We start from the raw sequence: 26,013 nt of genomic DNA, 5'->3' as shown, positions 1-26,013 counted from the left end.
AAATTAGCACCTTCCGTCAGCGACTGGCATTAACACGGAGACACGACCTTCCATCTGGCCCAGGCACAGGCTTAAACAGGTCAGGACAGATTTTTTTTTACGAGAATGCTTATTAGCAAAGGATTCACGACCGTCCCCGGACTCTCAGTGGTTCATCGGCGTTTCGGAGGACGAGGAACACGTGTTGTTGGAGTGACCGCGCTTTGCTGAAAAATCCAGAAGCGTGTCGGTCATGGTTGATCAGGTTCGATTCGACGGACACCCTCCAACCTCACCTGTCGCGAGGTCGAGAGCTGGAGCCTTATCTACGAAGCTTCTAGGCGGATCACGGTTCAACTACAGGGAGCATGAGACAATGAACGAGTTGCCCTGGCGTCGCAGATCATTGAGTAATACGAAGAGGAGATGGCCATCTTAGAGACGCAACCTGAAACTGTTCGGCGCGTCCGCAACGAGCCACGCAACGCTAACCGACGAGAGAAGCTTCGAGCCAGACTTCCTCCAACCCCACCAGCGTCAGTGCAGATTGCGGCTGGCCACGGCGCGCTTCAGCAGCAACATGCAGGGTTCAGGGAGATGATACGGAATCGCCAATAAACGATGAGAAGCAAGCTGCAGTGGCCACGGATGTTGGTCTCAGCGCTGCCGAAGTACCCGCAGCGGTCTAGTTTGAAGTAGACAGCAACGTAGCCTTCGGAAGTTGCTTTGCTGCAAGGAAGAAAGTCCTACTAATGTATCGTTAAAGAACAAAACATCATCATGTCTCCTACGATGGATGTTTGGCTAATTCAAGTGGCTGTCTGTTTTTACTAAAAACAATTTAAAAAGCAAAAATAAACTTATTTTTTGGATTCACAATGCCAACTAGAAAACGACGACGTGATTTCCTAAATAAGGTTAAACATAAAAAACGTCATGTTGCCATTGTGGGTGGCGGTGCAGAACCGATGCAGAAACGATGGCGGTGCAAAACCTAAAATTGCTATCGGAATATGAATCAACGTAGCTGCTGATTACCAATTGGCAATATACTGTGACAAAATTCCGTTTTCCATGTATACTAGTAGGGTAAATGTACCTATAGTGGTGGTAGTACCAATAGTGGTGGTATTGCACTAAAATGCGGTTCATACGGCAAATTACAAGTAATTAAGTTATTTACGTTAATGTTAAATGTTCTTTAGCCTTTTACAAAGGGTTTAAAAGTTAAATGGGGCCATTCCGTTACTTAGTGACCGAAAAATCCATTATTCTGTGAAATGTGTCAACATTTTTCCAAAATCCTTAGGATTTCATAACGAAACTCATTTTTCTGTTAACGTTCTAAATGACCACATAACCACGCAATTACTAGTTTTTCAACATAACTGTTATGAAATGTTATTGTTTTACTAAAATTATTTGCCTTTTGACCATATTTATGCATTTTTGAGTGTTTTTTACCATAGTGCCATTAAAGGTACACAAAACAGGCATGTTCCTATAGTGGTTATAGTTATAAAATCAATAAAAACAGGTCGTTTTAGATTTTTTTGAGGAAATTTTTGACATGTCGTACTGTTTTCACTAAAATAAGCAAAAGAAATAAGTTTTATGTAGGTAATTTACCAAAAACAGGCCAAAATTCGCTGAATGAAAAATTGACTTCAAATCAAGCACACTCTTCCGGGTGTTGGTTGATGACAGGTGTGATGCAGTACTTTAGTGAATAGTTTCATCAATCAAATTTATACATTTTGTTACTATCAAATTACGCAAGAAACCAATATTATGGCAGTAATCCTTGCTATTCATAAGAAAACAGCTTCGAAACTAAGTTTCATTGATATTATACACCGTTTTTGATGCATCTTTGTTTACCACCACTATAGGAACACAATACGACGACTATAGGAACCATACCTCCATTATAGGTACAACGAAGCAGTCACAAAAATATGTATTTGTTCGTAAATTTGATGTATTTCATGATAAAAATGGTTGTGATTGCGTAGATAAAACATATTCCAATTGCTATGTGTTAAAATATTCAGAAATTATCCTTCCTGACACTTTAAATCCATTAAAACACATCGGTATCACTACAAATTGCACCACTATTGGTACATTTACCCTACTCTAAAAAACACAGTATTAGTTACTTACTGAACATCCTGGTCGTCGATGCCGGAACCATGACAGGTGAGGAAGTCTCCATATTATTGATCTCATTGTCTATTTCTCTCTCCACTTCTTCCATAAAGCGACGACGCTTCTGATATTGGGATGATCTTGAAGCCATTGCTGATGGTACTCTCGTAAATAATCTGGATCTAAAACTGCACAAAATATAGATTAATACACTTCTGCTTTGTTTTTCAAACACCGGCTCCTTTACACTTGTCAATCCTTCGCCGACGCACTTGCAATGTCAACCATTATATGCATACATTTGTAAGCCACTGTGTATATACATGGTAGCTGTGTTTATACCTCATGATATGGATTGAAAATCGTTGTTGGTACCCAAGCAGAAAATCTCATCCGTGTGTTAAAAAGAGATGGCAATATGAAATCTTTCTTTCTTTGAGCAAATTGTACATATTTGACACATCAATTGCAAATTGCCAAATAATTTCCGTTTTGATCAAATGTTAAAAACTATTTCAAAAGGTTTAAAACAGTTATATTCAGTCAGAAACATATCAAATAATTCATAAAGTGACTAAAACCGCCCCCTACTTGCAAAATTACACGAAAATTTGTGATATTTTAGCTGAAAATCACGAGTTTCAACTTACGCGGAAATCCGAGATACGCGGTATTTTGCGGCCGTTTTCGGTCCCCATAAACCGTGTATCTCGGGGACCGCCTGTACATGGGCGAAGTGGGGCAGAGCGGGTTGAGGAACCGGAGAAAAACTGCTCGAATTGTCCACGGGGACAATGCAAACAGCTGACAGGCTGAAATTTCAGCCTACGAACTTAGGGCGGTGGCAACGCTCATCGGATGCGATTTTATCGGATGAGATTTATATGGGATTTGACAGATAACGTCGGACGACGAAATCGCACGTCCGACGTTATCTGTCAAATCCCATATAAATCTCGTCCGATAAAATCGCATCCGATGAGCGTTGCCACCGCCCTTACAACGGAAAGGCCCAGTCAGACAGCCTTCTGTTACAGCCGGTGCCGTCAAATTTTGGCTCGAGGTCACCAATTTTCGACAGTGTGCGTCAATTTTTGTCTCGAAGGCGTCAATTTTTGACAGTGCGCATCAATTTTTGTCTCGAATGCGTCAATTTTTGTCAGTGCGCATCAATTTTTTTCTCGAAGGTACCAATTTTTGTCTCATGGTCACAAATTATTGTCTATTGTTATATTTTCGTTATTTTCATATTTTAAAAATTGTAGAATGCATAACAAAATTTACAGCGGGTATACAATGTGTTGCGTATTGAATTCACTTTATTGAAAAGAATGTAATAATGAGGAGAATAAAAGAGTGGAAGTTCACGAGCCAACGATGCTGATAGATCTAGAGCTCTTTTAGTTGAAGCCAGGTCGGGGTGCATCCGGACGGCATCCAGATTGTGTCACGTCATGAGCGATGACAATCATCACCGCTCATACATAGGGTGTTCCATATACAACATTTCCTCCCTGTTGTATAAAGATCCTGGTTCACTCTAGGATGGCGAGTAGCGTAGAGGAGGGCGACGTTGTCTTTGGGACCTGCGGGATACTGGTGGTGAGTCTTCGCTTGACGATGAGGTTAATTGTTGCGGGCTGCTCATAGGTGTTCCAAACACAATATCTGATGAAATGGACTCATCTGAAGACGTTGCTGTTTCGTTGGCTTCATTATTGATTGGTGGTTGCTGCGTCTCAGTGTTCGCATAGAAGTCCAGTCGACGAGGTACGTCTTCATCGGTCTCTTCGAAGCTGACGTTGCCTTAGAAGCTTCGAATCTGGTCGACATGTCGCTTAAGCATCTTTCCGTTAGATCTGATTTGATAATGAAGATCACCCAAACAGGCTTCGATGACTCCTACAATCCATTTGTCCGTTCGTGGGTTTCCAGAAAGACAGTACACTTTATGTCCAACTGAGAATGTACGGAAAGTCGGTTCGAATGTGGATTGTTGCTTCTGATGCATCCGTGTGTTGATATATTGTGGTCGCACAAGATCAATGCGCGTGCGAATGTTTCGACCTAAGAACAACTTTGCTGGCGGACTTACTTTTTCGGTGTGAGGAGCCTTTCGGTATTGTAGCAGAAACGTGTTAAGATTCCCATAGCTGTACCTAGTTCCCATGTGTACCTAGCTGTACATAGTTGTACCCATAGCTGTCAACGCCTTTTTTACGGTTTGAACATACCGTTCTGCTTAACGGTACTTAACGCCTGTGTTTTTGAGGTAAGACGTGAAATCGGCTGATGCAAATTGTGGACCGTTGTCGGAGACTACCGTTACTGGTGCTCCATAAGCTGCGAATAGTTCATCCAGTAAACTGATCGTTGCGTTTGTTGTAGTTGATGTGGTTACCTTTACCTCGAACCACTTGCTGTATGCATCCACAACTACTAATAGCATAGCGCCTGTCACGGGACTTGCATAGTCGATATGTATGCGTTCCCAAGGTGCGTTAGGGTATTCCCAATGGTGTTTGTTGAATTTTGGTGGACTTGTGGCTTGTCGTGCACATTCTGTGCAAGATTTAGCTGTTTGCTCGATTTCGGAATCAATTCCTGGCCAATAGACATATGATCGTGCCAACCCTTTCATTTTAACGATTCCAATGTGAGTTGCATGTAAATCGTTCATTATGGCTTTGCGCATGGAAGCCGGAATTACGACGCGATGCTCGAACATCAGGCAGTTCGCTGTTAGGGTATATTTTGCCTCGGGTGCTTTATAACCCATTCTAGCGAGGTCTCTACCGTGTTCAAGATCTTGGATTATTTTGCCTAGTTGGATGTCTTTGCGCGTTTCACATGCAATGTGTTCTGCTCTATTTGGGAGTTGCTGAATCTGTTTGAGAATAAAATGATCGAATTCATCATCCATATTTCCTCCCTCGTGTGAAAATTGTCTATTGCTCTGATTTTCTGTTGGCGCATTTGGGATTCTGGAGCAGTAATCGGCGTTTGTATTCTGGTTTGTGGGCCTGTAGACAATATCGAAATTGAAATGTGCCAGATAGTCGGCGTAGTTGGCCATTCGACTAATGCACAAAGTAGGCAAAGACTTTTCTGGGTGCAGTATTTGAGTAAGGGGCTTATGATCAGTGATTAGAGTGAATTTTCGCGCATAGAGGTAATGGAAAAACTTTTTCACTGCCCACACTATCGCAAGAGCCTCTTTATCAATCATAGGGTATCGTTGTTCAGTTTGCGACATTGTACAACTGGCATACGCGATCGGTCGTTCTGATCCATTGCTCAATCGATGTGAGAGAACAGCGCCGAGACCGGTTTTGCTAGCTTCTGTTGCGAGAATCAGTGGTAACGATGGATCGTACTGCATCAGCACTTGTGGTGAAATTAGCGCAAGTTTTATGTCTTGGTAGGCCTTCTCTGCTGCTTGTGTCCACTCAAAAGGATCGGTAAGCAGTACATCTCGAAGAGGACGTGCCCTACAAGAGAGATTGGGTATGAATGAGGAATAATAAGTTGCCTTACCAAGAAATAATTGTAGTTCCTCTGGTGTAGTTGGTGTTGGAGCGTCGCGTATGGCTTTTATGTGTTTGTCTGATTTGTGCAGGCCGTGACGATCGATGCGATGATCCAAGCATTCGAGGGATGATGTCGCAAAGATGCATTTGGAACGATTTAGTCGAAGACCGTTTCGTCGCATTTGCTCCAATGTCTCGTTCAGTGCTGCTAGCATCTCTTCGAAGTCTTTCGCAAATACAATGACGTCATCAAAAAAACTGACAACACTGGTCAAACCTTGAAGGATCGTCTCCATACGTCGCTGCCAAAAAGCTGGTATGTTTGCAGCACCATACACCGCTCTCTTGGGACGGATCAGTCCATGTGTCGATGTGTTTAGCGTCAAAATATGCCGGAAGTCTTCGTCGATTGGAAGGTGCGTGTAAGCATCCGTTACGTCGAGGTGGCAAAACAGGGCAGCTCCTTTCATTTTGTTGAAGATGTCTTCGATTTTTGGTATTGGGTGTTCGTCGATAATCATTTTGGGATTTACAGTCGGTTTGTAGTTCCCGGTTATCCGAATACCTCCGTTCTTTTTAATGACGATATGGGTCGGTGAAGCCCATTCTGAAACTTCAACTTTTTCGTAGAATCCGGAAGCAAGTTTCTTGTCGATCTCTGATGCGTAGCGTTCTTAAACAGCGAGTGGTACATCTCGTGCTCGAGCGAAAACCGGAGTGGTATCGGGTTTTAAGTGTACCTTCGCTGGTGGCCCTACAAGCATACCTGGAACGTCGCTAAAGATATTGTTAAAGTCTTCGAGCAGTTTCGACAGTTGAGCTGCTTGTTCCCGAGTTGGTTCGATGCTTGAGAGTACGTTTACTGGTACAGTTGAAGTAAACAGTTCACGAAAATTGATCTCATTTGTGAACTGTGCTATCCAATCGCGTCCGAAAAGCGAGTCATACTTCCCCTCTACAACATATAAGAAAAGATTGTTAGATGTGGTTCCAAGTGAAACTTGGACGAACAGGCGACCAATGCAGTTGATACGATGTCCTGTGTAACTCAAAAATTGGCGGTCCGACGGTTGCAGCGAATATTTCGGCAGTATTTTACGTAATGTGGTTTCGCTGATTATGCCGCATGGTGCTCCGGTGTCCAATTCCATCGTCAGGGGAAAACCGTTGATCTTCACGTTAAGCATTTTCTTGTTCACGGATGGCATATTGTTGATACAATGTAGCGATTGTACCACGTCGATATCGGAGTTCTGCTGCGACTGAACCTGTGCAGTTGGTAAAAGTTTCCGTTCAGATCTACATACTGAACTGAATTGCCATACTTTGCAATATGGCCCTTACGATTGCATTTGTTGCATTTAGCGGTGCGAAAACGGCATTGGCTTCGCAAGTGTTGTCCTCCACACCCATTACAGGAATTTGTACGTTGTGTGCCGCTCTCGTAGAATGTGTTCGGTGGTCGATCGGATGATTCACTGCTCGTCTGCTGGTTACGGTTAGCAGGTGCTATACGGCGTTGTTGTTGTTTTGTGCGCGGTTTTTCAAACCCAAGCCGGTGTGTTGTTTCTGATACGGGTGAAACAGTGCCTACTTGTCGAGCCGTGTTGTGTGTGGCTTCCATAGCGATGGCGATGTCGAAAGCTTCTTTGAAAGTCGTAGGGTTCTTTGCAACAATTGTATCACAAATTGCGCGTTCATCGAAACCATGAAGCATTTGTTCGATTAACATTCGGTCAAGAAAAGTTCCATATTCGCAGGAGGCAGCACCTTGTTTAAGCCGCAATAAAAACTGGGCAATTGTCTCTCCTTTCTGTTGTCGAATGTTCCGGAACTTGATACTTTCCACGAACTTGTTTTTCGCTTGGTCGAAGTGCCGCTGTAGAATTTGGCGAAGTTTTTCGTATGGAATTTCTTCTGGATTCTTGGGCGTTATCAAGAACTTAAAGGCGTTGTTAAGCTCTGACCCCATGTGTACACGTGCGTTGTCGGCGTATTTTTCCTTGGGAATGTTGTTGAGTTGGAGCGCCCATTCAAGCCGGTCGAAATAATCAGCGACAGATATCCCTTCAGTTCGTTGGTATGGCTCGTGAGAAAATGGCGGTAGTTTTTGCTGGGACGAAGCTGCGACGTCTTCTCTGGCCTGGCCAACAGCAGTGCCAATTGCGGATTGCAAGGCTCGCGCAATCATGCTTGAAAGTGTTGCCATTGTTTCATTGTCGATGGGAGCCATTTTGTCTCTCTCATTCACGCAATACGCAGTTTTGCAATTCTGTGGATCAGATTCCTAATCGCACTTTTACTGGATCGCCTTTTGTTAGGATCCCACTTCTGACACCAAAAATGTTGCGTATTGAATTCACTTTATTGAAAAGAATGTAATAATGAGGAGAATAAAAGAGTGGAAGTTCACGAGCCAACGATGCTGATAGATCTAGAGCTCTTTTAGTTGAAGCCAGGTCGGGGTGCATCCGGACGGCATCCAGATGGCGTCACGTCAGGAGCGATGACAATCATCACCGCTCATACATAGGGTGTTCCATATACAACACAATGCAAAAGAATTAATTCAGGAATTCTGTTTGTTTCACATAGTTTTACGTTTTATTTATAATAACATCAAAACAATTTAGAGAAGATTAATCTTCGAATATTTCTTCGTTATGGCATCGTGGCTTATAGTTAAATAAATTCCTAAAATAGTTCTCGCAAACCGTACGGGTTATCATTGTACTGTTATGTTCTTTTAAATTAAATAAACACGATGTGTTTGGTTGGAGCTTGGACGCTAAATCAAGCGCAGCGCGAGCTGCGCATTCCTTTTTATTCGAAACTGACAGCATGTCAAGACGGATCGCTATCGCTTAATCCGTGCACAACGGTTTCAGATCATGGCAATATTGGTCATAATGCCAAAACACGCCCAACCAAATTTTTGTTTTTTTTTTACGTACAATATTTCTTAATCCTATTTTTATGGACGATATCTGTTCTATCACCTATCTTTAGTTTAACATTTCGACCGGTTTCTTTAATAATAGTATAAGGTCCTAAAAATGGTTGTTCTAACTTACTAGCCGTTTCATTTCTCAGCAAACATTGACCTCCTGGCTCAAAAACCTTGGTTTTACTTGTTTGATCATACTTTAATTTTACCTTATGTTTGTTATGTATGAGCTTTTCTCTGACTTCTCGATGTGAAATTACCAATTTAGCTTGTAAGGTTTTTATATAGTTGTCTAAATCGTAATGCATTTCTTTTTTAGGGTTTTCTAAGCAATTCGAAGGAATATTAGGCATTCGGCGATATAATAAAAAGAAAGGGGAATAACCTGTTACTGTATGTACAATGTTGTTGTACGAAAATTCATAGAATTGAATCCAATCCTTCCTGAATTTTCCAAGGCTCCTATGCTTTCTTGGCGATATGCCGTGGAATTTAGTTTTTCAATATTAAGTTGTTTGCAAAGTTCGATGAATAGTTTTGACATAAACTCTGCTCCTCTATCCGTGCAAATAATTTTTGGTATCCCATATTTGAGAATTACTTTTTCTACGAATGCCTTTGCTATTGTTTCCGTTCTTTTGTCTGTAATAGGTGTTGCTGTGATGAATTTAGTAAGATCGCATTGTGTTGTCAAAATATATTCACAACCTTCTACTTTCACAAGTGGTCCTACCAAATCTAAATATATTTTTTCCATGGGCTCGCTAGCAGTAGACGTTATTGTTAATGGTATTTTTGGTTCACTTATCTTTTTGTTCACCTGACACTCTTTACATTTTTTAACCATGTTCCGTACATCTGTATCTATGCCCTTCCATGTATATCGTTGTTTTATGGTTTTCAACATTCTATTTACTCCTGCATGTCCTGCTGTAGGCAGAATATGATGATCGTTCATAATGAGCAATTATAATTCTTTTTCACAATCTTTGATTATTTTTATATCCCTTTGCATTACTACTATTTTTGGAAGGTTTTTTATATTTATTTTATATTTATCATTTTGATGTTTTCAAGAAGTATTTTGATCTTATCATCATATTTCCTTATTACCAGTATCACCACTTTCTCTATTTCTTTTTTTATTTTCAAAATATCGAGCAATATTCTCCGTAGATGAATTATGCTTTGTGTATCGGGAATTTTGATTTTTTTCGTTTGTTGCTCCAACATTTTTTATCTCAGGGCAAACTACGAGCTCTACGAATACAGTTTTTGGTGAAGGCTGTGGATTGTTCGGAATGTTCTTGTCTGAAGAAACGTCATTTTGTTTAGAAATCATAGACCTTGTTGTTGTTAGCATTACGTCATGATTGAGTGTTTTGAGATCGTCACTTGACATTCGAGAAAGTGCATCTGCCACCACATTATCAGTTCCTTTTGTATACTGGATCACGAAATCGAACTCCTCTAATGCAAGGCGGAATTTAGTGAGTCTGCTTGATGGGTCAGGCATTGTAAATAAGTAGACCAGCGGTCTATGATCAGTGAAAATTTCAAATGTTTTTCCAAACAAATAGGGACGAAAATGTTTTGTAGCCCATACTACTGCTAGCAATTACTTTTCTATTGTACCATAGTTTAATTCGGCTTTGTTCAAAGCTCTGCTTGCATAAGCTATGGGTTTCCCATTTTTATTTTGTAAGACTGCACCGATGGCTGTTCCCGATGCATCCGTATGTAATACGAATTTATTATTTTCGCTGAAATCCGGAAAGTCTAAAAGTGGTGGATTTATAAATTTTTGTTTAAGTGTTTCAAATGATTGATTACATTCTGGAGTCCATTTGAAAGGAACATTTTTTCTTGTGAGCATATTAAGCGGCATACAAATGCTAGCAAAATTTTGTATGTGCTTCCTATAGTAATTGGCAAACGCAATGAATCGTTTAACTTGATCTGCGCTGGTTGGTACAGGCCAATTCTCAATACATTCAATTTTTGCTGGATCAGGTTTTATCCCTTCATTAGAAATGTAATGTCCAAGATAAACCAATTCTTTTTTTAGAAAATGACATTTTTCAGGATTTAATTTTAAATTGACTTTTTGTAATCTAGTAAAGGTAGCAATAAGATTTGTATTATGCTCCTGTAAGTTTTTCTCGAAAACAATAATGTCATCAAGATAAACCAAACATTTTTCTTGATTTAGTCCTGACAAAGCAATTGTCATAAGCCTCGAAAAAGTTGATGGGCTGATTTTAAGACCCATAGGTAATCTTGTCATCTGATATTGGCCCGTTGCTGTGGTAAATGCTGTTATTGGACGGTCCTCTTTATTAAGTTGAACTTGGTAGTATCCTTGTGACAAATCAAGGTGCGAGAAATATTTGGCACCAGCCAATGAATCAATTACTTCCTCTATATCAGGAAGTGGAAATTTATCATCTTGTATAACTGAATTTACTTTCCGATAATCTACTACTAGCCGCCATTTTTTAGTATCATTTGATGATTTTTTAGGTACCAATAAAATAGGGCTATTCCAGTCGGATTGAGCGGGTTCAATTATGTTCTCATTCAGCATTTTGTTAATCTGTTTTTCTGTTTCACTTTTCTGAAAATATGGCAACCGATATTGCTTTGAATAGCTTGGTATTACATTAGTTTTTGCTTTAATATTAGCTTTAAAACAGCTTGAAGGTTTAAGAACGTCATTATTGAGACAAAAAAATATCGTTAAATATTAAACACAATTTTGAAATCATTCTTCTTTCATCGTCTGTTAAATGTACTAAATTTAATTCTTTAAGAAGTTGTTTGGCCCGCTCCGTATTTTCATCATTTCTTTTAAATTCAATTATATTATAAGCTTCAGCAGGTTGAATGATTGGTTTGAAATTTTTAATGGAAGTTGGTTTGTTTGAAAAATTAACTAACTTAACAGGAAGTTTCCCATTTATTGGTGTTGCTAAACTGTTGGCAACAAAAACATGTGGTGCTAATTGTTCACTCATTACTACAGACATTCCAGTTGTATCTGTATCAACATATGTAAGTAATTCGGTTCTTGCAGGTTTATGAACATTATTATAATATTTAGGTGGGGTAAAAGAAATTTTCATTTTAGAAAAATCAAAAATAGCATTAAATTGATTTAAGAAATTGGTACCAATTAACCTATTAATATCTGACGGTAAATTATTTAGTACATGAAAACGAATAGGATATTTATTATTATCAATAGTAATTGTCGTGTTGATATATCCCATAGTTTGAGTATTGCCATTAAGACCTCTGACCATAAACTTATTATGAGGATTAATATATACATGGTTGGGAATACATCGTTGTGCAATAATGCAACAAGATGCTCCGCTATCGATAATAAATTGGTTTTTTTTGAAAAAAGGTGACCAAAAATTTTAACGGTTTTGATTATATCAAAATCAACGAAATAAATCCAACAAATTTACGTCTTCCTCTTCCTGTGTTGGTGCATCATTGGCTGAAAAGTTTTCGTGTTGATGTGTGTTGTTTGGATTTGACCTATTTGGCAAAAATGATGAACTTCCACGAAATGCGTTATTGTTTCCCCTTTGATTTCCTCTTAAGTATCGAAAACCAGATGGTCGGCGATAACCACCTCGGGCTCGCATGGGTAGTCGATTGTACCAGTTTTGTCGATGGTTCCACAATGCATCATGGTTTCCATCATTGTTTTCAAATTCAGAGGAACATTCCAAAGCATCAGAAATCGCCTTGCTTAGTGTGGGAGGATTTCTTGCTTTCAGAAAAAAATTTGTTGTTGGATTGGATAGTCCCCCTATAAACGCACTTATAGCTGTTGTTTCCACTATATTTTTCGCAGAACCTTCCGAAACAAAATTTCCAGCTGCTAGTGGGCCACTGCTAGTTTTGCAGACAAAGCTTCAATTTCTGACCCATACTCGGAAATGTCACGCTTTCCTTGCCTCTTGGTTTCCATTTCGTGCTCCACCGCCAAAGGTGTCATTTTTACAGCGAATTTTTCTTTTAGGAGTTTAAGCGCCTCCTCAATTGTATTAGCAGGAGTGATAACTCCATGCGCTACGCCTGTCAATGTGGTTCTCAAAAATTTTAAAAAGTGATGCTCATCTACACCTTCTGAATATTCTCGAAACAACTCAACACTTCCTATATAATTCGCAAGGTCTTTGGAATTACCATCATATGGTTTAATTAGTTTTAATCCTAAATTTAAGTCAAGTTTTGTCACCATTGTTGCGTTTTTGTTTGTCTGCTTGTTGCAAGTTTTTTGTCTGAACACTACCGAACCCACAGCCGCCACCAATTCTGTACTCACCTTCGGTTTTGTTGTTTTGTTTCTGATCGCACTTTTCCGCTCATCCACAGCGCTGCGGGTTGCTTTCTTCATTAGGCTGTCGGTAGACAAAGGCAAGATAGGCTGCTCGCTTAGGAATTTTCGCGTAACTGTACACACACTAAAGTGATGATTTGATGATCGACGTTGCGGTCAGAGTGACCAGAAATACCGATTTATCTGTATTCCTACCGATTTTTGATATGCCTACCGATTCACAGATGAGCCCCCTAAAACTACCGAATTTTCATTTATCCTACCGAAAATCACAGATTTTTTCGTAATACTGACCAAAAAGTCATATTACCATTTCCCAAATCACTAAATGTATTAAACTCTATATGGAAATCACTAGCAACCAGAACCAGTACTTCAACAGAGACAACCCAAGTGCCACAAATCCACTAAACGACCACTAAACGGCTTCTAAACGACTCAAGCACTCTGCATAAACGGAATATAGAAAGACTTCGTTTAGCAGACGGCAAACGACTCATGCATTCTAAAAATAGCAAAAAAGCTGGTGGCGCCATCTGTTTGTGGGATTCCCAACCAGCGGAGCTTCCTCGCTTGGAGGAGAACTTTCTCATTTCCTCTGTACTGTTGTATGGTTTCGCATTGAAGTTATGCATCGCTAGAACTAGAACGGCGATACGATTGTTTAAATACTAAACTCCAATGGAAACCACCAGCATTGAAGCAAGTGAGATTTGAGTAATGGTAGTTGGTGTTGATACCCACGTATCTGACCACAAGACCATTCATATAGATTTTTGCTCGGAAAGTTAGAAGGCTATATAGGTCATGATAAGATGAAACTTGTCGAAACACATTGCAAGAAAAGGATAGCAATATAATGATGAGTTGTAATACGCCATCTATTGATCAAACCAATGAAGCTGTGGAGCTTTCATTTTTTTCTATGGATATTCAATTTTCCATTCGTTTAAGCTTAATATGTGGCGCTTGGGAACTAAGGCCCGTGTCTGCACTTCATGAAGTCGAACGCGCTGATAAAATTTTATATGCAATTTGACAGATAATGTAACCCGGCGCTCTAGCAGCAATAGAACACGACATCAAACATGAAAAATGTATTGGACTTCACATGTTCGATTTGTGGGTAATCACATCCCAAGTAGCACAATCCTGTTAAAAAACCGTTGAAAGTATGCCTAAAAGTATTACTTTTAGCTTTCCATACAGCAGTAATTCCAGGGCTTAAAACACTGCGTAACGCTTTCCTGGCTTCGTCAATGTTTCGTTAAAATTTAAAATTTAACCGGTATTTTCAACGAAAAAGATCAAAATTAACGAAAATATCGACAGGGTTGGCTATATTGCTGTTTCTCTTTCTATACGAATTTTCTAGATCTTCGTTAAGTTACAACAATGGGTGTTATTATTTCATGGAATAAATGCATAAATGCAACACAAATGCTTTTATTCGGTATTTAATCATTTTGCCACTGCATATTGTCACTGTATCACATATGTTCCATTCATTCCATGGGTTTCTTCCATCAATTTAGCATGGAGGTTAGCTGCAGCCGTGGACGGAAAACATGATGTCCGAACGCTATCCGAATCGAAAATGCTGCGAAATATAAAACTTATGTAGCTCATGTGAAGAGATTGGTAACATCGATACACTGACCTGTTGTAAAAGCATGATGATACACAAATTAAACGATAGCTGATAGAAATTGTCGCAGACGCTTGGTTTTGTTGCCATCTACACACAATACACACGAAACTTCACGAACTTTTTGACATAAGAAATGGAGGCGCCATGTACGTGACCATGTACAGTATGTCTCAAAAATTATCATCATCAAGAGTATATTGTTTTATACAAAAAATATTTTTTATGAAGCTTTATCTAATTAGCATATCCTTCATCAAACTCATTGCATATAATATTTAAAAATATGAAATTTTATTTTTTTATTATAAATTTTTTTTTATTAGCACCGTAGATTCAAGTGAAGGAAAAAAAGAAAAAGATATTTTTCGTACCGTTAAACAAACAAATATTTTGTTGTGATAATAAATGCACATTATTACATAAATAAGAATGAAAAAAAAATCCGAAAATTGAAACAATTAAACTGGTGTAGATAACATTTGAAAAACACTGTGTGTTAAATTGGCCCGAATGAAAAAAAAAACAGGGTAACGGAATACGTCGTTATGCTGTAACGCTGACAAATGTCACATTCTCTTAAGAAACTCTATTTGATTTTTAAAGGCTTTCAAATACTGTTAATAATCAAATAAAGTATCTTAAGGCTACTTGGGATCGAACATGTAAAATCCCATATATTTTTCATGTTCGATATCGCGTTCGATTGCTGCTAGAGCGTCCCAATCATTTGTTGGGTTAAATTCCCTAGTACAATTTTCCGATCGACACTTCAGAAAGGCCTCATGTGACCGCTATTAACCAAATCTAAACTATCTCCTTTAAATAAATGAAAGATGTTATTTTCTCGTGCTGCTCTTCATGGGACAGATAAGCTTCCATCTCCTACAACCTCTCTCCCCCCCCCCCCCCGCTCAACACTTTAAAGCCTACCGAAAACTACCGAAATAATCTTAAACTCCTACCGAAAACTACCGATATAATTTTGATACGCCTACCGAAAACCGCCAAAATAATCTGGCCACACTGGTTGCGGTTGTTGCTTGTCTTGTCACCAAAGTTTTAGCCTGCTGCACACAAAAGCGATGAACTCGATGATCCACGGTGTTGCTTGTATTGTCGCCCAAAATTTCTGCCTGGCACACACAATAAACAAAGACACGATTGTCACCAAAATTTTTGCCTCTTGCACACAAAAGCGACGAACTCGATGATCCGACGGTAAGGGTGTTGCTCGTATTGTCGTCCAAAATTTCTGCCTGACACACACACAATAGACAACGAACACGATCATCCACGATGAGGGGCGTTGTTTGTTTTGTCACCACAACTCTAGCCTGATGCACACAAAAGCGACGAACTCGATGATCCTCGGTAAGGGTGTAACTTGTATTGTTACCCAAAACCTCTACCTGACACACACAATAGACAACGAACGCGATTGTCACCAAACTTTTTTTTTTTCTTGATGGACACAAAAGCGACGAACTCGATGATCCACGGTGAGGGTGTTGCTCGTATTGTTTTCCAAAATTTCTGCTTGACACACACACTAGACAACGAACACGATGATTCACGATGAGGGGCGTTGTTTGTTTTGTCACCAATTTTTTTTTTTTTACATGCACACTAATACAGCGAACTGGTGTCACAAGAGGGCCGGAACGGTTGCTACTCTTTTGCACACGTTAACATTTTTTTCTTCTTTTTTTTTACACTCAGTAAGCGATGAACTCAGTGAAGTAATTTCGATTTTTTTTTTACGCCAAACACTCTATTGCTCTGCTTCAATCATGTGACGCATTTTTATATGGACACATTACACCGCACTTTGCTACTGCTGCTCTTTTGATGTCACAATGCAAGAAATATCACTTCTGCACGTATGGCAATGTTATACGTATGCCATATTTAGCGTTTTCCCAATATGTTGCTGTTGCTCCTGGCAGGATCGCCATGTTATGTTATTTCAAATTAAATAAACACGATGTGTTTGGTTGGAGCTTGGACGCTAAATCATGCGCAGCGCGAGCTGCGCATTCCTTTTTATTCGAAACTGACAGCATGTCAAGACGGATCGCTATCGCTTAATCCGTGCACAACGGTTTCAGATCATGGCAATATTGGTCATAATGCCATAACAGTACTGCCATTTTCGATTAAGGAGTACAAAGTATCTTCATTGTTCAAAAGCAATCAGCTGTGTTGATCCCAGTTGGCCCTTGACTGCTGAATTGATCAGACGTGTTTTTTTCTAACAGCAAGAGTACTTATCGACACTACACGAGCGAACGAATTGTCATGGAGACAATGAAACCACGGCCCATAAGGGCAAACACTTTTAAATTAGTGTACGAGGGGATTCCGAGACGCCCTTCCCGCTCAGAGGTGATTGACTTTATTGTCGATACACTCAAAGCCGGAGAGGTCGTCACAAGAATTCAATTGTGCACCTCGACGGCAATCGTTTACGTTGAGACGGAAACGATGCAACAAGCGGAGCTGATCGTTGCACAACACCAAGGGAAGCATTCCCTTACGATAGACGGAACATCCTATCCGCTGCCAATTCTACTGGAAGACGGTGCAACGGAAGTGCGACTGCACGAGCTTCCACCGTATGTCACGGGAGCTGAAATAGAAGCAGCGATGTGTTGTTTCGGCAAGGTAGTTTCGATCACCGAGATGGAGTACGGTCCGGATAGTAAAGTGCCGGGAAAAAAAACCGGGATTATCGCGGTAAAGATCATCCTTAGATCACCGGCAATCCAAATCGGACCAACAATGACCATCGCAGATGAGCGCACCACTGTCACTTACAATGGGCAAAATCCATACTGCCGGTATTGCCTAATGCCCGAACATACTGGTATGGGATGCATGCAGAGCAAGCGCAGCCTCGCTAAGCAAGGCGCGTCATATGCCGGAGTGACAAAAGCAACAGCACTAGCATCAGCATCCAGAAACAATACACCATCGAAGGCTCCGGCAAAAACGCTAAAAGATGCGGCTGCTCCGCATGCTAGCAAAGCCATAGCACCGAAGGCCTCGACAGCGACACCGAAGGCCCCGACGGTAGCTCCGAAGGCTTCGACCGTGTCACCGAAGGCTCCGACTGTAGCACCGAAGGCTCCGACCGTAGCACCAACGGAACCGACCAGTCAGGCGTAAACCTGGCCGACCACCAAAAAATGCAAAGACAATTACACTTACTAGTACACACACTGATGGATAGAAAATTATTAGAGATGAATCGATACGAAAGTTTTTTGTTTGTTTCTATTAATCTAAACACCATCTCAAACACGACAAAAATAAATACGATGCGTTCATTTGTTCGATCAATTGACGCAGATGTTATTTTCTTACAAGAAGTGTATGATGGCAACATTTCGCTTCCTGAGACAAAGAGCTCTCGAATGTAAATGTTGATAAACGTGGAACGGCGATAGCTTTACGGGAACACCTCAAATATTCTCACGTCGAACGCAGTTTAGACTCTCGTATAATCTGCCTCCCCTTGAGAATACTACTACACTCTGTAACGTTTATGCTCCTTCTGGAAGTCAGCGTTGGTCAGAGCGGGAGGAGTTTTTCAATCGTAACCTAGCGTACTACCTGCGAAATGCATGTCAGCATGTCGTTCTTGCAGGGGATTTTAACTGTGTGTTGAATCAAAAGGACGCAACGGGTGAGAGAAATATCAGCCTTGCTCTGAGGAATGCTGTAAACGGTATGGGGATGTGTGATAGTTGGGAGGCTCTCAAAGGTGACTTAGTGGAGTTTTCCCACATCGCACGCGGCTCGGGTTCTCACATCGATCGATGCTACGTATCATCTACACTCAAGACACACTTACGCACGACTGACTTACACGTACTAGCCTTTTCTGATCATAAAGCTCTGACGGTTCGAGTTAGCCTTCCAGTAAACATTTGCTCAAGATCACGAAGCAATGGATACTGGCAGCTAAGGCCTCATATTCTAACACAGGAAAATATGCAGAAGTTCAAATTGTTGAAGAAACCGTATTCCGTTTAGCATACGTGCGCGCGAGAGAGAGAAGGAGTGAGAGAGGGAACTTAATCGTTGTCGCCGTGCGCTGCTCAATGAGAGAGCGCTACGCGCTGACCGAGATAATTCTTATCAGCTTAATCAGTCGCGTTCTGAACTCTGACCCCATCAGTAGAGTTCTGATCCCCGTACCAACAAGTCGCGTTCTGAACTCTGACCCGATCAGTAGCGTTCTGATCCCCATACCAACAAGTCGCGTGTTGACCTCAGACCCAAAAAGTCGCGTTCTGACCAATCAGTTATAAAGTGAAATAAACTTGTGAATTAACATCTTGCAAACATATACAGTGTTCGGACAATTCAAAGTGCATATCACATCTAACCCCAAATCCCCCACACAGATGCAAGTGGAATGTATGGACAAGACAAAGAAGGAACTTCAGCTGCTGGATGGATTGGTGGTTTCAATTCGCCAAACCAAAAATTAAATCGTTTTTCCGCTGGAAGACGAATCAAAAATACTCCTCGTTTCGCTTGCGTATGGACATGCTGCATAGAGTTTAAAAAAACTCTTACAATAATTACCTAACAAACCCTGTGGAGCTTAGCAACATTAACAGAGTCAAGGGTAAAATCTTGTCTCTTCAAAGACGCTTCTCTGAAGAATACACACAAATTAACGAGACACGCGTTGCTGGCGAGAGTGTGTCTACGTTTCAACTTGAGGAACGCAGGCGAACTCGTACCGTAATTGACAAACTTTTTTCTGAAGATGGCAGAGTGATTGATCGAGAAGGAGACATCAGACAACACATTCACACATACTACACACAACTATACTCTGACGAAGATTTAGCTACAAACGACACGTTTACCTGCAGTCGAATCATTCCAGAGGATTGTGATACCAATAATAATTGCATGGGTGAGATCACACCTGATGACATAATGGATGCAATTAAAAAATCTGCGACGCGAAAGTCTCCCGGTCCTGATGGTATCCTTAAGGAATTTTATTTTCGTGCATACGGGATAATCCATAGGGAATTACATTTCATTTTGAACGAGGCTCTTGAAGGTGGGTTTCCACGGGACTTTGTTGACGGTGTCATAATTCTCGTGGGGAAAAGAGGAAGTACGGGCGCCGTTTCCTTTTTTCGGCCCATATCCCTGCTTAACACGGACTACAAGCTTCTGTCGAGAATTATCAAACTACGCCTTGATTCTATAATCAGGAAGTGGGGGATAATATCGACAGCGCAAAAGTGTAGCAACAAACCTTGCAACATTTTTCAAGCTGTGCTCTCTGTTAAGGAGCGGGTGGTTGATCTCAGGAATCAACGAAAGTGTGGTAAGCTCGTTTCCTTTGACCTTTCACAGGCTTTTGACAGGACTAGTGCGACTTTTGCGAACAGTTGGTGAACGATCCTCCTCCCGTATCCTTGTAAATGGAAACCTTTCCCCATCCTTACCCATCCAACGTTCTGTCAGACAGGGCGATCCTTTATCCATGCACCTTTTTGTCCTTTACCTTAATCCGCTCATCACCAGATTAGAAAGCATTTGTTGCGATCAGGATGACCTGATCAACGCATATGCTGACGACATCTCGGTGGTGATAACCTCCCTTTCCAAACTCGAGGAAGTGAAAGCAGCTATCGAAGCGTTCGGCAGAACCGCTGGGGCGAAACTGAACGTGGAAAAAACTACGGGACTAGACATAGGACACATCACACCAACAGCCTCCCCAATACATGTATCGTGGCTGAGGGAAGTAGAGAGACTGCGCCTGCTCGGCATATTGTTCACCAACAACATACGGGAGGCCATGGGGCATAACTGGGAAAACGCTGTTCAACAGTTCCGGCATTTGATCAGGCTGCACCGTGTCCGTAACCTGAATTTGGCTCAGAAGGTGGTGCTTTTAAACAACTTCCTTCTGCCCAAACTTTGGTACATTGCATCGGTGTGGTGCACGGTCAATGGACATAGATTTAATATCTAGGACGGTGCGCTCTTTCTTATGGGACGGGTCTGGGGGATTTCGAATCCCATTGACGCAATTGGCCCTCCCACGCAGACGAGGTGGTCTCAATCTCCACATTCCCGCGTTATCGCGATGTAGATCAGTTATCTGCAACGGTGTTGCTGGTGAATCGGTACGTTGCTGAGCAGCGATACCTAAAAGTCGGGGCTCAGCACATTGCTTATGCTGGAAATCCCCCATACCTAGGTTCCATTGCTACAACATATCCTTGCCTTCGGACGGTAATCCAGCGACCGCATACCTTTCGGTACCTACCATCACGACCAAAAGTTTGCGGCAAATGATGATCGACAGACTTTCGGACCCCAAAGTGGCTTTGAAGTCACCTTCCACTGATTGGCGATGGATCTGGAAAAACGTCAGCAGCTTCAAACTATCATCACATCAACCGTCGATGCTGTACTTGCTGGTGCACAACAAGGTGCCTCACGGACTGCTGCTCGATAGGATGAATCGTGCTTCCTCAACCTGCTCATTCTGCTCTCGGGTAGAGACTCTGGAGCACAAATTTGCCCTGTGTTCAAGGGTATCTGGTGCTTGGAGCATACTAATGCAGAGTATAGAAGCCATCGTTCCCAACCACAACCTAAACTTCCCATCCCTCCTCTTGCCTATTTTAAGTCACATTAGTATACGTTAGAGGTTTCCCATCCTACGTTTGTTTGCAAATTACATCATCCACATTGTTGGAAACAACAATGCTGTGATTGATGAAGAGATCCTTACAGGGTTTTACAAGTCAGAATAGAATGTCAGCAAAACAATTTCAGAAGCTCAAGATTCACTTTAGCTGTCAAACGTTGTTGTTTCACCGCACCGATGCTATTTTCAATAGCGCAAATTGATTTTTAAATCGCTCAAGTTGTTTTTTTTAGAGGCCTTTCGCATCGTTTTGCTAATTCAAACACGAATTTTGAGATTATTTGTATACAAATCAATTATTTAGTGCATTTCTAGCGTTATATTTATCAAACATTACGTGCCGGTCTCGTAGTACAGTCGTCAACTCGTACGACTTAACAACATGCCCGTCATGGGTTCAATCCCCAAATAGACCGCGCCGCCATACGTAGGACTGACTATCCTGCTATGGGGGGGAATCAATTAGTCACTGAAAGCCAAGCCCACAAGTGGGTACAGGCAGGCCTTGACCGACATCGGTTGTTGAGCCAAAAGAAGAAGAAGAAGAAAAAACAGCCGATAAATTGCGTTGATTAGTGCTATTTGTTCTACCACCTTCTCCGGGTGAAGCGGCTGTTCAAGTCGAGTTTGCTAAAAAAATACATTGTAATCGTTTGTATAAGTTAAGGACAATGATTGAATATAACCATTGAACTGTAATATAATACATTTCGTGTTATTTATTAACAATTTGGCCGAAAAAATAAAAAACAAATAGAGGAAGGAATAGGATCCCGCTGCGCAAAGCGACGGAAGGCGTTATGGCGTTCTGAGAATTTTATCATGCCTTCCTTTTCTCTCCAACGGCAAATTTGTCAAGCAGCTCGTCGAGCTACCCGTCCCTGGCTCCGCCTCGTACCCCTCGCCTGAGCGCGCTGTCGAAGGTTTGAATGTGTTGGTGCGTCAGACGGCCAATCGCTGTCAGCCGTCGTCCGTGCTTTTTCCCTCCATAGCGCTATCTCTTTCTCGCTCATGAGTTGCTGTGGCGCTCAAAAAACCGTTTATACACATTGCGGCGATGAAGTTGCATTGTTACAAATCAAACCAAAAAAGCGCAATAAGTTCAATTGCTGCAATGTAAAAATGACTAAGGAATCGCTAGTTTACGCTGGAGGGTTTGCTGTGCAACGCGCTGAACCCTAATTCACTCTAATACGTTCAGTCCGGCGCTGATTTTCAACAACTTTTCTATCCGCCGGCATTTAGAACGCAAGCTGATTGTGAAACATTGGCATATTGGAAAGCTCACTTGCAGTCCCTGGGGCATGTCATCGTGCTGAACGTGTTAAGCAATAAGCATAACTTTGTTACCTTAACCTTTTGCTTTCGTATGCTGTAACTTACACAGATATGCTGAGCCATCTGCGCGTGGGTGTGAGCGTGCGTGTGTGTGCAACACTTTCGCCAAATGTGTTTTCTTCCAGAATGTTATGATCCATCGGTCAAAGAAAGCAAGGTGTTCATGAAAGGCGGAAAGACGAATTGAGGACCCTGTCAATGGTAACTGATGACCGGGAGCAGGGGGTACTGGCACACAGCTGTTGGAAGATTGAACAGTATACTTAAATTGCCAGCGGGGAAGGAGGGGGATGGTGATGGGATCCCTAAAATCATCTTTCCGGGGGCCTTTGTCGCTAATACTTGTAAACATACGGCATATCAAAGACTAGAGATCATCGGTGACCGCCTAGTCCGCCTACTGTTAGATCCACCGCTGGTTCATGACGGTGTTTTTTTATGGTGGAGGTGCATCCTTCCCCCTGCCTGCTGCGTATGCACCGGGCAGGAGACAGTGTGGCAGTATGCAAGTTGCACACTGGATAGGAACGGGCCCGCGGCACCGCCATCATTCCGCACATCTGCATGCCCGTCGTGGGTTCTAATCGCGTATGAACCGTCCGCCGTAGCAAGGGGTTAGTCACCGGCTCCGGCTACGTGGTACTCAAGTCCTGAAAAGGCCGGCATGATCGCGTTGGCTATTACGCCAATAATAATAAAAAGAACTTAGCATAGCAGTCCACACCCGGGAAAGAGTTTGTCTTGACTTTGTTGCTGCCGGGCTACCACTGTGACGCGACAAATGCACGGAATGCACTCGACCAAAACATGAACCTACCGATCCGAACCCATTCCAAGGCAGTGCCGGTCAATCGGCGTCATGATAACTACTCCAAACCAACAAGCCACCAGAGTCTGGACGGACAGGTGCAGCACCATACGCGCACCGTAAAAAACAAATCCAGAATCCTCTTTTGTAGGGATTCAATTCAAAATGTTGTTTCCACTTGCGTCCGCTAGCTGAATTAGAAATAAATGTGCAACAAATCACACGCACGTTTGCTTAAATCATGTGTCTTTTTAATACCCCCAACAGCAGAGCCGATCGCAAAGATGCCAATGCCAATGGTTGTGTTGTCTCTCAGGTAGCGAGATCGAAAATGCATGGACTTTGTAGCCGCAGCGGATGAAAATGTACGCATCAGAATCAAATAGTTTTGGGGTTTCCAAACGCACGCACACACACACACACAGACAGGCGTGCGCGCGCACGCGATAAGGCCCTACGAACGCGCGCACGCGAGAACGCACCTACGAAAGCGCGCACGCAAGCACGCACCCCCCACCAAACCCCCCCTCCCCTTCCGCTATCATCAGCTATCTGTTAGCGCATCATCATCCAAAGCGCCGGGCGGGGTGGGGGATCGCGGCATGATAAAGTGAATGGTCACTTTCCCCGCGATGTGTGCGTGTGTGTGTGTGTGTCGAGACACAAAAACTCGAGAAAGATTTCGGCACATTAAAAAAAAAATTATTGCCACTATACATCGTGGTACATGATGCTTAGAAGGTCGTTGAAGCATCAAACATGTAGGCTTCTTCACCCTCGATTGTCACGGGCATCGAATGGTCTCATCAGCAGCGGCACGAAATAAAATAAACCATCAATACACCGATAACACTTTGAATCCCAATCCAGCTTCTCCCACAGCGTCTCAAGGTCACACACAAATTAATAAATGCTAACACCCACCAATAACAATACACAGTGGCGCGTTAAACGGTGGGCGAACTGGGCGGCCGCCAGGGGCCCCGGCGATCTAGGGGGCCCCGTCATTGAGGATGTTCGATTTCGTATCGATTCTACCCCCCCCCCCCTCCTTCTGGATGGGACTTTTACCATCTATTTCAAAAAAACTTATTTTTATTTTATTAATTTTTCCCATCGCTTCACTCACTGTATTTTGTCGAGGTCCCCGAACTGCAGAAAACCGGGGCCCCATACTACGCAAAGTAGCACATAAAATGTTCTAAGAAATCTGCCAATACTTGCATCCAAGTCGCAAGCGAATTGCTATACGCTGCGCCACGCGCACACAGCTCAATACCTCATCATCGTTGGAGCAAAGTATTGGACAGAGCGAGAAACCGTCAATGTTTGCTGGTGTGGATGGCCTGTGCACGAGACATCCAAACCCAAAACCACGCAGAGCAACTTGCTGCTAAAATGGAATGCACAGAACGCTGCGCTTAACTTCCACCGAAAACCCGTTACACAACACAAGCATACAACACACCCAGACTAAAATTTAAAGGCCCCGAAACACAATATAAATACACCGGCTCGTAGTCGGTAAAATTAACAGGAAAAATTGACTAACATATTGTAACTAGTGTTGGGCATTGTGCGCGAGTGCGCACTGTGCGCACAGCACACCTCATTGTGCGCACTGCACAGCACACTTTGTACTGTGCGAGCACACTCCGCACGGTGCGCGCACTTTTCGCACAGTGCGTGCGCACTCCGCACTTGAAACACTTCGCACAGTGCGGGCACTTTTCGCACACTCCGCATAGTGCGCACACTTTACGCACAGTGCAAGCACTGTCCGGACGTTTCGCACACTTCGCACAGTGCGAGCATACTTCGCACAGTGCAAGCATATTTTGCAAATATCGTGCAGTGCTTCACTTTGTTCTGTGCGAGCACAATACAACGCATTGGGTAGAGCGAGAAACATAATTCATTGCCAGTGTGGCATGTTTTAATGCAAAAATTACAATTTTCACTCGGAGCCCTAGTCAAATTTTGTAATTAACTAAAGAGAAGGGGACATGGGACAGGGCGGGAGGGGGGAGCGATGGGCATGTGTGTGGTATGAATGTGTGCAAGCGATTTATGGACCTTTGATTCGCCCCGACTTGAACTCGTTACTTCAACAGATCGGAGTCGCTAATGCTAACTGATGCTAATGTTAAAAGGCGGTTTGTCAAAATATGCTCAGTACTACACCACCTGACTTTCTATAACATAGTACGAAGTGTGCTCGCACAGAACAAAGTGAAGCACTGCACGATATTTGCAAAATATGCTCGCACTGTGCGAAGTGTGCGAAACGTCCGGACTGTGCTTGCACTGTGCGTAAAGTGTGCGCACTATGCGGAGTGTGCTAGCACAGCATGAAGTGTGCTCGCACTGTGCGAAAAGTGCGCGCACTGTGCGGAGTGTGCGAAAAGTGCCCGCACTGTGCGAAGTGTGCGTAAAGTGCGGAGTGCGCTCGCACTGTGCGAGCGCATGTGCACCGCACACTGAGATGTGCGTGCGTGTACGCACAGCACACTCAATTGTGCTATTTTACCCAACACTAACTAACATCA

At 42.3% G+C, this 26,013-nt stretch overlaps 1 protein-coding gene and 1 long non-coding RNA gene across 9 annotated transcripts in view; one reads left to right on the top strand and one right to left on the bottom strand.

The window, feature by feature from the left end:
• LOC133391759 (uncharacterized) overlaps nt 1-26,013 on the bottom strand; it is a 68,638-nt gene that overhangs the window by 15,993 nt on the left and 26,632 nt on the right. For 2 of the 7 annotated variants that reach the window (XR_009765219.1, XR_009765224.1), the window contains exon 2: nt 11-2,318. This is a non-coding gene — a long non-coding RNA (uncharacterized LOC133391759). Of the gene's footprint in view, nt 1-10; nt 2,319-2,377; nt 2,988-15,613; nt 16,856-26,013 lie in introns of those variants that run through there. The other 5 variants (XR_009765217.1, XR_009765223.1, XR_009765222.1 and 2 more) reach the window with 5 other exon arrangements.
• Nucleotides 1-26,013, top strand: part of LOC1278701 (N-terminal kinase-like protein) — a 140,883-nt gene that overhangs the window by 96,293 nt on the left and 18,577 nt on the right. The gene's annotated exons all lie outside the window — the stretch shown is intronic.

Source organism: Anopheles gambiae, chromosome X (genome assembly GCF_943734735.2).
Source record: "Anopheles gambiae chromosome X, idAnoGambNW_F1_1, whole genome shotgun sequence".
Lineage (NCBI taxonomy): Eukaryota > Metazoa > Arthropoda > Insecta > Diptera > Culicidae > Anopheles > Anopheles gambiae.
Note: the sequence above shows the minus strand (reverse complement) of the source record. Positions and strands in the feature narration are given on the sequence as shown.